This window comes from Pogona vitticeps, chromosome 2 (assembly GCF_051106095.1).
Source record: "Pogona vitticeps strain Pit_001003342236 chromosome 2, PviZW2.1, whole genome shotgun sequence".
NCBI classification, from domain to species: domain Eukaryota; kingdom Metazoa; phylum Chordata; class Lepidosauria; order Squamata; family Agamidae; genus Pogona; species Pogona vitticeps.
The window spans coordinates 143,434,641-143,452,758 of record NC_135784.1 but is presented as its reverse complement, the minus strand read 5'-3'; the positions used below and the strand labels follow the sequence as shown (position 1 = coordinate 143,452,758).

The window sequence follows — 18,118 nt, the reverse complement described above, 5'->3', positions numbered from 1 at the left end:
GGGGGGGGGGAACCTAAGGAACAGGTAGATGGCAGACACAGAGGAAGGAGAGGACTCTTAGATCCTCTCTCCCCCTCCCAAAATAGGTTTCTTCAAACTTTCAGGGCATAAGCAAGTATTTTACCTGTCTGTTTCCTTTGCTGATTTTATTGCATTTTATAACGTATTTTAATTTTGCTACAATATTTAAATATCATTTTTAAATGCTTTGTGAGTTTGGGACAATTCGATCAGCATTGCCTGAAGTGGAATTTGAAACCAACATTCCTGGCTTGGCATGGCATTGGATCACTTTGAATCTGGCATAAACCACCTATCCATGATTTTTGGAACCCTTGCTTTTTTATTGTCGCTTCAATGGATCACCGGTGCTCATCCTGATGAAGGCCCTATGTGCTGGAAACTAGCATTTGCAATTTTTAAGTATAGCTGCCTCTTTGCCTTTGGATTGTGTACAGGGGCCACATGATTCCCTCCCCTCATTTAGTTCCTTTTCTTTCCCTTCCTGATTTTACTATTGCAGTTGTTTGTTGAGATCTCTAATTTGTGGTTTTAAAGAATATGCTTTTATCTAGGCTGGCAACCAACCAGTGTTCTTCTAAAGAAGGTCAGGTTGTAAATCAAACAAAACAAGGAACAGTAGTTAGGCAGAAGAAGAGGTCAAGCAAAATTTCAACAACACCTAAATAAAGAGGTTTAGTCAACAACACCATTCTGAGCAAATGTACAGTATTCCTTGCTAGAACTTTTAATGATATAGGATTGCTCACTCCTATTAGTCTCCTCAGGCCTCAATTGGTGTTTTATAACTCCAGAATATGCTTTATCTAGGACTGTCTTTGAAGGCTATTAAAAAACGTTAAGTAATCAGGAATTTGACTTCATGTTTATTAGAAAGACTGTACTTAAGGGTACATATACATGTAGCACATAGTATATAGGGTGTTAAAAGAGATCTCATCTTTTTCCTTGCCTTGTTCGAAATTTTGAGTTTGGGCTTTAAATCCCTCAATTACCTGAGTGCAGTTTATCTCAGTGAATTCTGTTTCTCCTGTGAAGTTCTGTACACACTAAGGTGAAGTGAGAAACACATGGTACTCCGGATGCTGATGGATTCTAATTCCTGTCATCCTAAGCCAGCATGAGAAGTGGTCAAGGATAATAAGAGTAACAGCCCAACAATGTCTCAAAGGTGGCAGGTTTCCTGCCCTGCCTCTAAGAGCATCAAAAGAATCATTCATTTGAATTTCATAGTTATCCTGTCAGATTTGGAGAGAAGAAACAGAGCCTTCGTATTAATAGCCACTGTGTGACAAAACACCCTCACCAGAGAAACTGAGAAGGAAACTAGAGGCAGAGAACATGGGTGAGAGGGAGAGAAAGGAGTGGGGTGCAGGGTCAAAATAATTGCTTCACATTCCTTAGGAATCTCAGACGTGGTCAGTGCAAGGCCTCACCAGAAATCCAAGAGGATGTGTGCTGTTTCCACAACCTGGCTAGACTCTGAGCCAAAAGAGAACCATGTGGTGGCACTGAGTGTACCCTCCATTGGAGGAGGCTGCTATTGGATTGGGTCCCATAATTGTCCTGAGTGTATCAAAGCATGTCAAGAGCATAGTAGAAGTTGGTGATGCCGATTTCATGGGGGTAGTGAATCCCTTCCAGGCTTTGGTCTGAACTTTTGAAGGTGCTGTGCACTATTCTGAACCTATTTGGGAGATATTCGGCACCTTGGACAGTTCCCTATGAAGTTCAGACTAAAACTTTGAGTGGAGTCACCAGCTTCCACTGCAATAGCCATGTCATCTATAAACTAGAACGGGCTGCTATGTATTGCACACTGTGCCCCAAGTCTTCTCCCTGTTCCCTGGAATGAGAGGTAGTGACATTAGTCATATCTTTTGCTTCAATATTAATGGATGACCTTGAGCAGGACTCTCTTCTCCACTCCCAGGAGATAAAACTTTGCCAGACCCTCTACGTGAGATGACTGAATATGGAACAGAATGGAAGAAGACACAACAAGGGAGTCATTCTGTGGTAGAGCAAAGACTCAAAGAAGATGATGTCACCCATATACTGACAGACCAAGAAGGGCTCATGCAAACTCTTTCGAAACCAACAATTCCACCCTGTCTCCATGTGATGTGCTGTCAGTTACTGATAGGCTGCTTGTGGTGCCTGGTCATGTTGAAATGAATTGTTTATATGGTATGGTAAGAATGTGTTGGGAGGGGGTGAGTGAGGAGCATCGAAGGTTGGTAAGAATGGTTTTGATTGGCTGGGAGAAAAACTAGCTAAGGAACAGAGTGTATGTCTGTGAGGGAATCCTGAATCTGATACAGAGGAATGTCTGGTGTGGAGAAATCAGGGAGAGGGTGGTTTTGGACTCTGGAATCTGAGAGAGAAGCTGGAAAGATCAGTCTGAGAGAGACCGAGGTAGGGAAGAGGTAATAGGGGCAGGGATTGTGCTGAATGTATTTATAGCTAAGGAATAAACAACATTCTTGTAACATAATTATTGTACTAAAACCTTATTTGTTCTATTCAGGTTGAGTGGTGCTGAGTTCTATATCCAAGGGCTGGCTTTGTAGGGAATGTTATAAGGGCCTGAATAAAGGGGCAAATACAGACACATAGGGGTAACTGAAGGTTGGTGGCAGCAAAAAGAAGAAGAGATGAAATAGATGAAGTTTATTAAAGAAAACACAGTTACTCCTGTGGTGATTTAGAGAAACCTTTACTTAAATAGTCAAGTGACAGTCCAAAGGGAGGTTAGTCACCAGTAGCAGAGAGAAAGGTGTGACACTGCCCATGACGGGTTTAGCATCTTCTAGGCATGAACATCCGTCAGGCGACGGCCAGATTTTGCATAAAATAAAATATCCATGCAAAGAATTAACTTTTTTGGAAGGGCAGTAATTGTTGAAAAATGTCAAGCCATGAACGCCAATCATCCAGACCCTGGAAGGATTTGCTTTACCTCTCCACTCTTTCACTCCAGACTCTGTCCAGAGTACCTTACTGTATGGCTGTAAGAGAATAATACCGTATCACCCTGATCAGACCACCCTAAAAACACATCAGCCTCCCCCAACTTGGAAGCTACGCACAGTTGAATCTAGTTATTATCCAGATAGGCAATTATTAGGGAATACCAGGGCATTCCAGAGAAGGAATTCCTGTCTGAAATCAAGGAAAACCCTGGAAGGCTATATAGAATAACTTGATATCTGACTTGATATAAATACTTCCCTCTGCTCCTATAGCCATTGCATAACATTTCCTGCTTGATTGATTTTTTTAAAAAAATTAATAAATTAGAATGCGATTTTTATCTCCATTGGAAAGAAGTGGAACAGAAGACGGAGAAAGGATGGAAGAATGGGGTGAAGCTGTTTCATCATTTGGCGGATACAAGTTATGAACAGTTCCTCCCTTCCTCCTGTCTCAAGAAGACATGAACTTGTGTGATCATGCAGGAAGAAATCAGAGAAGGGCTGGTTACATTCAACTGGTGGCTGTCAGCATGAATTGAAAACATACTTCAAGTATTAAAGGCCAACAGTAGAGGGCAGTATGGCACTGCAGCAATAGATCTAAAATTCTTCAGAGGGGGGGTGGGTTTGCATGTGAGCCACTGATCCCTGGATTCTGTTGCTAGTTTTAACTCATCCAGTGGGGAGGGGGTGTATTAGACCCTCACAAAGGGTGAGCATTATTGGAAACCTCTTCCGACCTCTGGACCGTCTCCACGCTCATTAGCTGCCATGGGCAGTCTTTGGGCATCATTACAGCGGAGATTGAGAACTCCAGCTGATGGAAACCTAAGGAAAGTCAGAAGCAGCAAGTTAAAAGTTAGAAGAAGAAGAAACAGCTAGTTTTTGCACCAAAAGCTTCTTTGACATGGAAGGTTCTGACCGTCTCTTTGCATAGTTGAATTTCCTCTTGTTTGTTTTTGAAAAGAGAGAAACAAACAGTTTTCTTGAGACATCAAGGAGGCACCAGACAGAGCCCGCAATGTCCAGGGCTAGCCTGGCTTATCACTGTGGCTAATTATTTCTTATCATACAAAGTGTTTTACCCTTCTTAAAGCCTCTCCCACAACACTAGGTTTGAATAGAATAATCATGCAGCTGCACCTCATTCCCTGCTTTTAGTCCGGGGGTCTTTCTGCAAAGTTATTCTTTTAGAATTCTTCATAATTTTCCTGTATTAGAAGTGCCATATTTTAACTTGTGATTCCTCTTCCAGATAATGCATCTTTTGCTATTTTGATTGCAACATGGAATGCGGTTCTGCAAGTTATCTTGGACTTGATGTGAATATTGAGTGACAATCTAACCATCCCCTTCCAAATACCTCTGTTATTTTGTACGTGTTTTGTGAAGTGTTTTTTTTTTTAAAAAAAATGGTGGGGTTTCTGTCCACCTCTCCCATCTACCCATGGCTTTTCCCAGCTTTGCTCACAACTCCCTCCAGATAGACTGGCCTACACCTCCATTCATCCCAGGTGCCAGACTGGAAAAGGACAAGCCATCCCAACACTAGAGACCTCATCCAATTTTTTTTAATTAAAAGGACAACAAGAAAGCAAAAGTGATAGCGAGGAGGGGCAGCAGCAACATTTGCCACACTCTTTGTGGCAAAGTGGCGGTGACTTACGTTTGTTTTGCATTTCCTTGCAAAAATGAACATTTCAAACAAATGCAGGCAGCAGCATGCCTATCTCTTGTTGCCAGGCTAAGACTGAAGTTCTGCATGTGCCTAACATGGAAGTCTCACAAAATACAACAGAATGTTCTTATTGGTAAATATCTCTAAGATCATACGGTGAGTCTCCCTCCCCAACCCCAGTCACATCCATTACAGAGAATTTCAAATGCCCTTTAACCGGCTTGCAGGAATCAAGTTTGTGTCTCAGGATGAAGAGCACATTTGCCAGGAGGCATGCTTCACAGTATTCAGTGTGACTTATAAACAAGCTGAAATTTTGTGCATAAATATAAAAAGAAGGGTTTCACCATGTGAAAAGTATTTATGTTATTTTTAGTAAGATATACGCTGTTTATTCTCCAAAACTGGGGAAGGTATTGATTTGGTGAAAACTGCACTGTGAAGCCATGGCTGGAGAAGTAACCTCTGATCCCCTGTGCCAATTTCCAGCACTCTAGCTACATTGGTCCAGCTTGACTCTAAGGCAGGGGTCCCCAACCTTTTTCACCCCATGGACCAGCTGGGGAAGGCGGGGCACCCCCATGCTCGTGCGCATGTGCGTACAAGTGCACGTGCTCTCTTGCATAAACGAGCATGCGCTCATGCACATGTGCAAACAGCGGCATGGTGCTTGTGCAGGCACACACTCATGCACATGCGCAAACAGCAGCACTGCACTTGTGCCGGGGCGGGCACACTCATGCGCATACACAAACAGCACTGCAGCACCTGTCTGGGTGTGTTTGTGCTCATGCGCATACACAAACGGCACTGCAGTGCTCGCACGGGCATGCTGGAGCGCACGTGAATGTGTGAATCAGCTGTGTGGGGGTGAGTGCATGCAGAGTGGGAGGTCTGTCTCTGCGGCCCGGTCCAGCTCAAGCCATGGACTGGCACCAGGCCACGGACTGGGGGTGGGAGACCTCTTCTCTAAGGACTCTGATGCCCCTGGCTTATGAATCAGGCAGAAAGGAGGCAAGATCAACATGACAGCTCAAAATGGAGAAGATCCTGAATCTATTGGTGCTGTGCATTAAGAACTTGGAAGAAAGAGCAAGAATGGTGTGATTCCCTTCTCACCTCTGGTTTCTTGGGACTGTTAGTAGGCACAAGCACTATGTTTGGTCAAATGTGTAAATACAAATCAAATCAGGAGCATTTGAGCATTTCCAAGGGGTATGTGGGCACAGGCAGAACGAGAACCACTGGTGGACCATGGGGATCCCTTGCGGTGAGTCTGGCATTCACAAAGTGCTATTAGATATGGAGAAAGAGGGGGAGGGAAAGCTGAGAAAGATAAAACAAAGTGTGGTGTTTGGTGTACCAATGAACCTTCCTTGCCTTTTTTGCTTCAAGATCATTGATTCAATAATCAAAACTTTGTGGTTCCAGCACCACTAACTTCAAATTCAAGGAACAGAAGGGCAAGAGCACAGAGAAAGGATGTAAAATGTAGAGCAACAGGCTCTCTGCATTTGCTTTTTAAGAAGGCATCAAAGACAACTATGTGCATTGCCCCTTTTATGTCCCTCACTCACTCCCTTCCCAGTGGCTGCTTTAACAGGCTGATTGGGACTTTCTTCTGATGGCTGAGAAAAAAATAAAAAACAAAAGCAGAGGTCCCAGGTGTGCAGACTGTTGCTGGTGCCCTTCTGTCCTGCCCACAGTATCTAATCTATAACTTGGCCTTATCGTTTGGTTCTTCCCATTCAAAGAAACCGGGTCTTCACTGAGAACCACAAACACACATATACTAGCGGGGACTCAGACAACTAAGTTGGGGTGTCACCAGAAGCAGTTCAGCCCTGGCCGCATACTCAAATAAAATGGAGGGGGGACTGCACATCCCTATTGATTAGTTATGCTTTGGTACTCTTCTTGGTAGAAAGGAGAGCAATTTTTCTACCTTTGACAGAACGGTACATACAGGCAAACTTAATGCAGTATTGATTACGATGACCAGTCTGGATAATGAGTCCCTGAATGTGTGCAAAGGACAGCCACCTAGATGCTGCTCAGCTACAACTTCACCAGTCCTCCCCACTGACTGTGCTGGCTAAGGAGTTGCAGGGTAAAAATACCTGGAGCTTCACACTGTGCGTTCTGAAATATACAGCTATTCTTTCCTGCATGTCTTTATTGGGCAAGATGGAACATTTTTTTAGGCAGAAAGTCAATGGTCTCTGGGCCAGTCCTGAGGGATAACAAGAGAAATGGGAGCTTCTGGCCCACAGACTGTAAAAGAGAATAGTCTCAGCAGATCTTGATTGTGTAGAGCTTCCTCCCCTCCAGAGAAGGACCAAGTGGGAAGGGAGATGATTCTTCACTGGTATATCGGTTGCCTGTTTGGTCCATTGGCTGGAAACGATTCCTCACTCCTGGGAAGGCAGAGAGATCCTGTAGCTAAAGGCTGCAAATGTAGAAGGCTACAGTTGAGAGGAAGGGGAGAGAGATGACTCGAGTCCAAAGAACACATATTTTCTTATCAAAGAAAATGGCTTCCATGATTAACCCCACATTTCATGAGTCATGAGATCAACAGCAAAGGCAACAAATGCCCAGATGTGTTTATTTTATTATTACAGTATTCCAAGAGTAACATGAAACTGCTGTCCCTTTAAAAAATGAAAAGACCCGAGTCCAAGATCTCCTTGGCACAGAAGTGGCCTGGGTGAAAGAAGTGAGATGACAGGCCTTATTAATAATGGGTAAACATACACTGGCTGCAGAGTGAAGTGATTAACACACAAAGCTGGAGCAGAAAGAGGTACAGCAGCTGCTGCTGGCCCGGCTGAGCTATACAGTGTATTGTTAGAGCAAGCCACATTTCCTCAAAAGGCTCAAAGTTGCCACCAATCATCTGGGTCAGCCTTGAGTCCTCCCTCTTCAAATCACCCTCAGCAGTAGCACACATCAGTGAGATTTGCAAAGCTAAACCAGACTCTCACAGAAGTGAGGAACTGTGACTTGAACTATGGAATCATGAATCATACAGCCTGGAGGGACAAGGAAATTTAAACAACATCAATCAGTACTCAGAAGAGAACTCAATGCAAAATGAAAAATTACTGCTATTAATAGCTGGGCAATCCCAGTATTAATATGTTCTTTTGGAATTGTGCACTGGAAGTGAACATGAAGATTTTAATAGGAAAACATCAGTGATATCATTCAAAGGCGTGTATGGAGTGCCTTTATTTGCCATGAAGTATGGGTGGGCATGAGACTGTTGACCTCAAAAATCTCTGTATGGTCAAATAGCCAAACTTTGAAACTACCTCTGTGGAAGAATGGCTCCACTTCATCAGATGACAGTAGAAAACAATAAAAGCCTAGCAGTATTACAACTTGCAAGGGAGAACCAACTTGCATTAATGTTCAGTGTAGGGGTGCATGATTTGGGAAATCTTTACATGAATAGCACCCTGGTTACTTCCTAGGGGATAATGTTGATAAGCAACAATCAAATAAGTGGTTTAAATTAGGCGATCCATGTGCACAATCCCGGACTAGGTTATTTGCACCAAATAGTATCAGAAAATAATGATGACATGAGGAGCAAGTGATATATATATAGGGCCTGTCAATGAATACAAGGAAACAATTAAACCAGTGATTCCCAACCTTGGGTAACCCAGGTGTTCTTGGACTGCAACTCCCAGAAACCATGGCCAGCACAGCTGGTGGTGAAAGCTTTAGGGAGTTGCAGTCCAAGAACATCTGGGTTACCCAAGGTTTGGAACCACTGAGTTAAACATATCATAGCTGAATACTCCAAACTAGCATTAATGTATTACATGTGTAGGCATAACCAAGTTGCAAAGATTATTTTTCAGCAGTTAGCCAAATCTTATGAATTACTCACACCTACATTATAAATTCCAACAACCTCCAGTAGTAGAAACCAAAACTGTGGTACTATACTGTACAGGCCAGTTATGACAAATTAAATAGATAATTTTAATAAGCAAGATATTATACTTCTGAATAAGCAACAAAGAAAAAGATATCTTAAAGAACTTGCAGTTCTATTAACAAGTAACCTCAAAAAGACAGCAAATTCAAAAACTGCAAAATACCAAACATTAAGGCAAGAAAGTAAAATAATATGCAAGCAAGATCAGATTACGTTCCCCACACTAATTCAGCAACTGGAGCTATTCCAAAATCTTTGGCTACTATCTTAAAACAATAGCTGCTAATTGGCTTCCTCAAATTAAAAAATCAGTGATTTTGCAACTATGTCGTCCCACCCATAGTTTTTAGGACCTGACACCTCATTTTTAGGATTGGCCCTTTGGCCCATGCCCTGTACCACTAATACCGAGAAACAAGAATTGTATTAACAGTTATTATCATCATCATCTCACCTGCAAATGTTTAGGACTTGATTCCTAATTTTTAGGCAGCAGTCTGTGGTCCACCTCCACACACCAGCAAGGCTGAGACATAACATGTATGATATAATACTAGCACTAATACCGATAACAATGACAACAAATAGTTACAAATCATTCCAGGTCTGTATGTTTGTCCACAATTTGATTGAAATTGTGTTCATGATAGAGATGTAAGTAGAAAGCTTCATATTATAGTGCTATTTCTTTGCAGATAACTTAATACTACTGGTGTTGAAACTGAAATCATTAACCAATATACTATAACTACTCATTCATAGAAACCTCTGAAAGTATGGCTGAAATCTGGACACTTAGCAAAGTAAGTCAAAGGAGGCCCATTGAATCAGTAAGGTTTGCTAAGACAACTTCTCTGTACATTCCACTGATTCAAATGAGCCTACTCTAGTTGTGACTTATTTTAGCATAGCAAGACATAACTACAGTAAGCCCATTTGAATCAATGGAACTTTTGCAGGAGTTCACTCACCAAGTCTACACTGATTCAATGGACCTACTCTAGTATGACACTACACTAAGGAACAGGATTTCTTCCTATATAATCTAAGACATCATTCCAATATGTTGGATGACAATTCCCATCAGTTCAACCAGTGCATGTTGGACTACAACTCCTGCAATCACACTCAGCCCTCTAGATTGACCTTACAGTTCAACATGTGAATTTGGAAAGTGCCAAGTTGTAGCTGGAGACTCCTGGCCTTGCAGCAAAATCCAATGAATGGTTCCTCAGAAGTGAGCTTTCCTCTTTATTAATTCATAGTGACTGCAGCCTAGATATACAACCAAAGATGGCCTGACGAGATCTTTACTTTCCACTAAAGATCATCATCCTATGGAAAGAGATGTTAAGGAATGCAAATTATACAGCAATTTCTGACTCTCTCTCTCTCTCTCTCTCTCTCTCTCTCTCTCACACACACACACACACACACACACACACACACACACACACACACACACAGAGGTTTCTATCATTGCCAATGCCTTGCTTGTCTGCTGCCACACATGCCATCAGACAAGATATGTGATGGTTTGTGTACAGTGTGATGCTTTTTCTCTGTATCTGTCAGTGACATGGCAACTTTTGAAAAACAGATCTGATAACCTCTACTTCCCACAAATGTTCCTTCCCAGAGGACACCTGTCTGTAACTCTGGATGACTTGGAGTTGGGGTCGGGCTAGAGAGACAGGGAGGATGATCAAATGAAGTGAAAGAACAGGGCAGGGTCTTGGATCAGTGGCAGATTGCACACTTAGCCTGTGAAAAGCCCCAGGTAACTTCCCTGACATTACCAGGGAGTATTGGGCAAAGACTGAGCTTCTGTTCAAAATCTTGGAAACAAGGCTGAGCAAGATGGAATCAATTGTCTGGCCTCCTATAAGGCATCTTCCTAAAGGGAGTGGCAATGAAGTTGGGCAGAGACTCCTAGAAAATATGTCTTGCTTGAAAAAAAAACAATTTCCTTTGAGTTTGGATTAGCCTTAATTATTCACAGGTCACAATATCAGATGGACAACTGAGGCTGTTCTACTTTGGGCAGATCATGAGAAGGCGGGATTCTCTGGAGAAGACAATAATGCTGGGAAAGGTTGAAGGCAGCAGGAAAAGAGGAATACCAAGATGGACTGACTCCCTAAAGAAAGCCATAGGCTTAAGTTTTCAAGAGCTAAACAGGGCAACTGAGGACACAATAATTTGGAGATCCCTCATTCTTAGGGTCACCATATGTTGGAGGTGACTTGACGGCACTCAAGAGTATGACAACAGTGAAACATTAAATGGCAGGTCCTGCTTGACTGGCACCTACGTTCAGACAGCTTGCTGCAACCCTACAACCACTGCAGACTTCAGAAGGGGCACCAGAATAGCAGGATTACCAGGGAATTGTCTCTTATACCTAAAGGTCAGTAGTCTGGCCACACAGCAGCCTGTGATGAATTCCTTCAAACAGCACAAGCTCTACTGTTGGGTGGTGTGAGGCAGCTGCCTCAAGTGGCAGATCCTAGGAGGTCAGATAAGGCATCAAGAAATTGGGAAGGTAAGTGTTGGGCTTGCCATGCACCTCTAAACAAGGCTGCTATTCTGGGGTGTAGTGAAGGTCACCTACCCATCCCCAGAGCTGAAACAAGGTGGGCCCTACCAGTGGGCAGAACAGGAAGCAAATTTGGGGTGCCATGGAAAGGCAGCAAACTACTAGATACTTTGCTATTATTGTATATTTGTTCAGCAACTGTGGTAAAGTGGACTGAGTGTCTGGCTAGGACTCAAGAGACTGAGATTCAAATCCCCAACCAGTCATGGAAACTCACTTTGGAGGTGGGGTTGGCAACAGCAACTACTCCTTAAATGTCACCTGCCTTTAAAACCCAGTTAGAGTCACAGTAAGTTAGAGCAACTTGAGGGCACATATACCATCCACGCTGCCACCAGAGGTTTTCTGCCTCGGGTGCTGAAATGACTTGGGCTGGGTATATCCGGCGAGTGGGTGCCATTTGTTGCTCTGCTTCAGGGAGCAAAACAGCTTGAGTTGGCCTTGTACTGAAGCCAAATGCAACTGCTAGTCTGGCCGACATGTGTACAAGGCAGAGAGGAGGTGTAAGAGTGCCTTGTTGTTCACCACAGGCAGTGTAAAACAAAATGTCTGCCAACGGAGGCCCTCTGCTAAGGCACACGGTATTGGTGGTGGTCCTGGCAGTTTATGAGGAGGGACCTCCCCTGGCACCTGTTGGCCCTTACTGTGCACGGGACTTAGAAAGGCCCCATCCAGAGCAACAAAAATGGATGGCAAAGAAATCCAAACAGCCTGCCTGCTGCCCACTTTACAAAATATATCAGAGGCCATGCATTGGCCCCTTTTCCCGATAAATGCTGACAGGAGCTCTGCTTGCCACAGGAGAACACAAAGCTGTTGAATGGGGGGGGGGGGAGATGTGTGTGTGTGTGTGTGTGGGGAAGATTCCTCAGAGTTGTCCACTTAAAGTGCTCGTAGTCCTAAACAGCAGCTACAGCTTGACTACAACTTCCAGCAGCCCAGCCCAGCATAACCAATGCTGAGGGATGGTGGGATTTGCAGTCCAACAGCACCCAAAAGGCTTTTTGCTATCCCTGAAACACAGGAAGAGTAAAACACCTCCACTTTTGCTTACACACCCTACCCCTCCTCTCTCTCTCTCTTTCTCTCAGTTGTCTTTGGAAGGTAGACTGAGAAGCTATTTAACCAATATTTTTCTATAGGCTTGGTTATTACGAAGCCTACCACCTGATGGGTATTTTAGCACCATCCTAATGTTCTGTTTTAAATTTACATGAGGGTTGCCACTTGACTAGTTTTATATACTGCCTAGGCCTAACTATTCTTCTCTTCCTGTTCCCCTCCCCCTCTCTCCAGTTTTTCAAAAGCTTGGCCCCAGTGCTAGACAATAAGTTTGTATGCATTTTAACTGGATTAACATATACAAATGGAGTATGGGTCTCCCCATCCCCCCTTCTCTTGAAGAGGTGGCAACCACAATATACATAAATGTAATAAATTAGCAGCTGGCTGCCATGGAGATGTGGTTATAGACGTAGGAGTCTGCCGTTGGCAAATTGTGCTCTAAGGAGCTCAAAGCCAGGGGGGTCTTTGCTTTAAAAATGTCTAGAAAGCATAATTATTTTGATTGGATACAAGATGCAAATGATAGCTGTCTGCTGCTTTGGTTGCAAATGTTGGGGTTTTGCCCTGATTTTAGACGAGAGGACTCTAGCATGAAAGTAGGAAAGGGGATGGATTCCACGGACACCAGTTGGGAGCAACAGGGTTAAAGATGGAAGGTCTTGAGGTCAAACAAGATTTGTCCAAAGAACATAAGAAAGGGCATCAAGATGTCATTTAGAATTTCTGTTTCACACATTCCTGTATTCCAAGCAGAAATACTCATGGCTGCAACAATGAGGGCTAACAGCATCTGAAACTGTAAGAACAGCACTAGATTCCTCATCAGAAAATCAGAAGGAGAGCACAAGTTGCAAATGCTGGGACTGCTTCCCAAATGTTGTGGTCCAGATGTTCATCTCTGGCCTGGAAGCAAGTGGCTTTTTAAAATCCATTCCACATTCTCTTACTAGAGATTCTATTAATTGACCACTGTTAACTCACTGACCACCTCAAAACACACTCAGAAGCAAAGTAAAATCTGGCAACCAGGTAAATGGAAGGGAGACAAAGGAATGGGTCTTTGGCATTTTTGGACATGTCCGCCCTTTTTCTCCATGCATGGCTATGTGAATGCAACAAGATTCTAGATACAGTGGGGACCAAACACAGAGGGTGGTAAAAAGACTTTATTTGTTAAGTAAGAACAAGAGCTTGGGGTTTTAACATGCACCCAAGGATCTCTCTGACTCAGTGTCTCAATAACAAGGGTGCCAAATGTTCCCAAATGAGCAGAAATATTGTTTTTCTTTTCTTTAGGATGGCCTTGTAAGGATGATTGGAGGAATGGTGGAAATCTTAAGCATACTTGCCAGAAAAGATGAGCCACTAAATGCAGGAAAGCTTCCAATGAAATAAGTTTAGCACTGGGCTATAACCTAATGATGCTGACAACAGTGTAAAATTCCCTAATAAGGGATCATCTAGCGGGGTCAGACTACAACATCCATGATCCTCAGCCAGCACAAGCCATACTTGTTGCATATATGGGAGTTTTAGCAAACACAGGTGCAACTACACTGGCACCTTTTGTTTCATTCAAATATGTTTTATGAGTGTATTTGGTTTAGGTGACTGCACAAATACCTTGGATCTTTTCAGTGCCAGTGTCCACACTGGCTCTCAATCCAATGTGATTTGATACCTGCCCACAGCCCTTTGTTCTCCTTCCTTTGGTACTACCCACCTGGTAATCCCTGGCTCTCCTTTCTTATCTTCTTTGGGGGTCTGCATCAAAGTGATCTAGTGCTAGCTAATGTATCAATGCAGTGATAAGATGATCTAGCACTAAACTTAGTAGACTTATTTTTTAAATTACTAAGTGGGGCAATTAGAGAGAACGACTGCAGGGGCGAGTACCAAAACACCCCACCCTAGCTTAATATGTCACCACAACACCATGCAGAATTATGCCCCACTTCCTTTTGTAGAACAAACCAAATGATCACACAGGAGAAATGTCATTAGAATTGCTATGGCTTTTAAAAGTAGACAACCCCAGAAGGGGAAGAACCTCAGAACTGGAAGCAAAAGGGGCCTGGCTGATTCACATTTGCCCTTCCATTGTGGGACCATTGAAAAATACTTCAGATTCACCTGAGTTAACTGCAGAACAAATCCCAATTTGTCAATGTAGTCACAGCCCAGGTTGGGGAAAGCTAAGATACGTTTTTTTAAAAAGGGACCTGAGAAATCTCATGCTGTAAAAATGTCTGTAATGCTATAATAAGGTACATGCAATGACTCAGCTAAACAAGAGGATGGCCTGTGCCTGAACATGCAGAGGCCAACTATGATCAGTTCTGCAGAATGCACTGATCAGGGCGGGGACAGAAATCCTGGTTCAAAAACAGATTTAGTTTTGTTGAAAGTAAGAATAGCAGCAGATATGCCAGTTCAATATATTCCTCATTTTTAGGATGCTATGTCCTAGACCTGTTCTCTTTAGATGCAGCCAGGCAGAACTCAGAACTCTGCCTAGCCAGGAAGACTGCACTGTTAGGAGCTCACTGTGTTGAATGGCAGCCAGTTCCAGACATGGAGAGAAAGTAGCAACAAGGGAGGACAGGGGAGGGAGACGGGGGAGGGGAGAGGGAGAAGGCGCTAGTGGACACTTGCCAGCGTGTGCCCTGTCCTTACCCAGGTGGTAACAAAAGCTGCTAATGCCAGCTTTCTTTCTTTCCTTTTCTTTTCTTGTTCCCGTACTCTTCTCTATTGGCATCCCTCACAGCACAGCTCTAGCCAAATTGGCTGCATTTGATTGTTCACTTGTTAACTTGCTTAGTCGGTGACTTCTCAGATCGTGGCGTTGGAAGGAATCCCTGCCAGGCTGCGATTCCGCATATTGGGGAGGGGAGGTGGGGGGGATCATCATCACGGGATGCCAAGGGGGAGCGAGGCTTAACTATTCAAAAGCTGGTGGGAATTCCAGGATGTGACGGACGGAGGCGGTTCTCTCTCTCTCTCTCTCTCTCTCTCCAGGTCTGAAACGCGGCTCCATCGAGATAGATGGCGGGTGGAGAATAATTCAGGCCTCAAACCTGAAGGCATGCCAGGCAGGGGCTGCCCAACCGAGGTGTCCCCCCCCTCTACTCGCATCATCATCATCATAAGTCTGTCTGGCCAAAGGTTTCCGTCCGCGCTACGGCGTTCCGAGGCAGACAAGACCCCTTTCTCCAAGAGGTGGGGGTGGGAAAAGCCGCCTCCGCTGCCAGCGTGCCGCCTGAAGCTAAAGCGGGGTCGGCCCTCGTTAGCCATTCGTTTGATCGACGAGGCATCTCCCAACAGATAATATAAGAATCGCGCCTAAAATCCTGATGAACCACTGCTGCCAGGACGAGTAGTTGACCATACAGGACGCGACGCGTACAAGACCTGACTCCACACAAAACACCATCCTATATTTTTCCCCCCGCCCGTCTCCCTCCCCCCCAAACAGGGAAGGATAGCGAACTAAATAGTACGGAGCAATCCTTATGAAGTATTGCTTCTGAATAGCCAGCGGTCGTCTCCGAGGGACCTAACAGAAGAGCTGTTAGCCATCCTGAAAGCATGGGGGGCAAGAGCTACAGTATACACATGTATCACCATTATTTACCCAGAGTGCATCAGGCGTGGAGGGCGGGGTGGGGCTGCAACTGCCGCCTCTCTCTCTCTCGACACCAGGGTGCGGAATGGGGGAAAGAAGAGCAATTCAGCAAGATCTGGAGGCTCGCGTTTTCCCATCCCAGGTGGCCATCTTTGCCAGGGAAACGGCAGCGTTGCTGGGTGGACTCTTCTACTCGGGGGTGGCAACTGCTCCGCCTGGGGCCCGTCTCCTTAAGCCAAGGCTTAAGCCTTAGGATTCGGCCTACCTGCCTTACTGAGACCCCCCACACACACACACACCCCGGGTGCAGGCAGCTCCCTCTCCCGAGCCCCCTTCGGGTCGGTCCACTCTGCCTCCCTTTCGCCACCAAAGGGCCCAAGATCTCGTAAGCCATTTCTTCCCCCCCCCCCCCGTCCTGCTCCCGACTCCAGGAGCAGAAGCGAGGCCACTGGCCCCTTGACGCGGCGAAGCAGGTTCCATTCACACCGACGCAGGTTCCATTCACACCGACAGGATTTCACTCCGGCGCCGTGTAAGCGCGCCTAAAGGGACGGCAGCAAGGGAGCAGCGGGTCATGAACGAGTTTGCCCTGCGTGCTCCTTTGCCTCTTCAAGCCGCCTTCCTGGGCGACCAGCTCCGGCCCAGCAGCGCCATTTTCCTCCCTCGGGCTCGTATTCCGCTTGCCCCAGTGAGAAGCTGAGGACTCGTCGGCTGGAAGCCTTTCGGGATAGAGGGAAGGACCTGCCTTTACTACCCGAGGCGACTACGACGTTCCATGTAGAAAAGTCGAGAGAGACTCTTTTAATAGTTTAATCTTTCTTGCTCCAGAGCAGGCCCCTCTTGATACATCTGGAGGCAAGTTCAAGGGACGCAGGACCGCCGCAGTTGGTGTCGCCTCCCAGTATCGGCTGCCTGAGCCTCTCTGCCTAATAGCGGGGGTGGGGGAATCTTTAGGAAAATTGTGAACGAAATTTGACCATCAAACCTGTCGACCTTCCTTGCCATGGGAGGTAGTTTGTAAACACACAGGTGGGTCTTCTCACCTCTACCAAGCTGAGCCGTCTCGGGCAAACAGTGTCTTCTTTCCCCGCCCCCCCTTTCCTTGCTTCTCTACCTGGCCTTGCCTTAGCATTAGGGAGAGGGAGGCAGGTGTCTGAATCGTGATAAGGTGAAATTAATGTATTCATATTATATCATTACTCTCGAGAGATGGGGTGGGGAGTAGTTGTGGGTCCTTCTGCCTCAGGCGCTAGAATAACTTGGTTGGCTATGGGCACTATGTACCATGACACTGGGACGGGGGAAGGGGGGCACGCATTATTTTTTTTATTCCGCCTCAGGCAGCAAAATGTGTTAGGCCGGCCTCATCCTCCTTCCCGTAGGGCTTGTTTTAAGGGCCCGGAGAGACCGAAGGCTCTGCTTCTTGCCTCCGGCAAAAACGCTCCTAATCTCCCAGCCCCATGACGCTCGCCCTTCACCGCTAGAGAAGATCAGGCGAGGACGGGGGGGGCGGGAATGCGTGTACGTGGGGAAGCAACTTCAAAGGACATGCTTGCTTATGGATGTATACGCCCCTGACGGTACATTCTCGAGGCAGAGGTGTGTGCGTGTAACGACACGGGACATTAACAAGCTTTTGCTTTGCTTGAGGATCGCGCTCCCCGAAATACGCCTTTCCGCCCTCCCTCTCCGTGGCTATTTTGCACCGTGACGAAGCTGGACGCCGCCTGCGCCTCTTCAGTTTTCCGGCCTTCTTCTGAACACGGGCGGGAAAGAGTTAACGCCGCGGCGGTGGCGAGAACAAAAGGGAATGCAGGTAGCCAACGGGAGCTCGAAGCTTCTTTTTGACACCCTCTGGTTGGCTGCGAGTTAGCCAGTGGCTGGGGCGCTCCGGCTGCCTGTCTGTCCCCACGTGGGAGGAATGAGATTAGAGGCTGGTATTTATTGGCTGGCTGGGGGCCCCCTCATTGTTCAAGCCTGTCTTGCTGCCAACCCTGGGCCCTGCGCGCGTCGCCCTTCATCAATCAGCCGGCGTGTGAAAATAGCACATTTCTGACACTCCCTAACTCACTGCTTAACAATGTTAATGGGCCTAAATGTTTGGAGAAGGTGCCTGCTTAGCCGTAGCTTGGGATATTTAAAGGCGCAAAGACCTTGCAGTGGGGAATGCCCCGGGATGCGGCTCTAGAGCCGTGGG

At 45.5% G+C, this 18,118-nt stretch overlaps 1 long non-coding RNA gene across 1 annotated transcript; it reads right to left on the bottom strand.

Moving 5' to 3' along the window:
* Positions 1-5,808: 5,808 nt before the first annotated feature.
* Positions 5,809-16,291, bottom strand: LOC144586300 (uncharacterized). Its single transcript, XR_013541053.1, has 2 exons — positions 15,931-16,291; positions 5,809-7,126 (listed from the first exon to the last, which is right to left on the bottom strand). It is a non-coding gene; the product is annotated as an uncharacterized LOC144586300 (long non-coding RNA).
* Between the last annotated feature and the right edge of the window lie 1,827 nt (positions 16,292-18,118).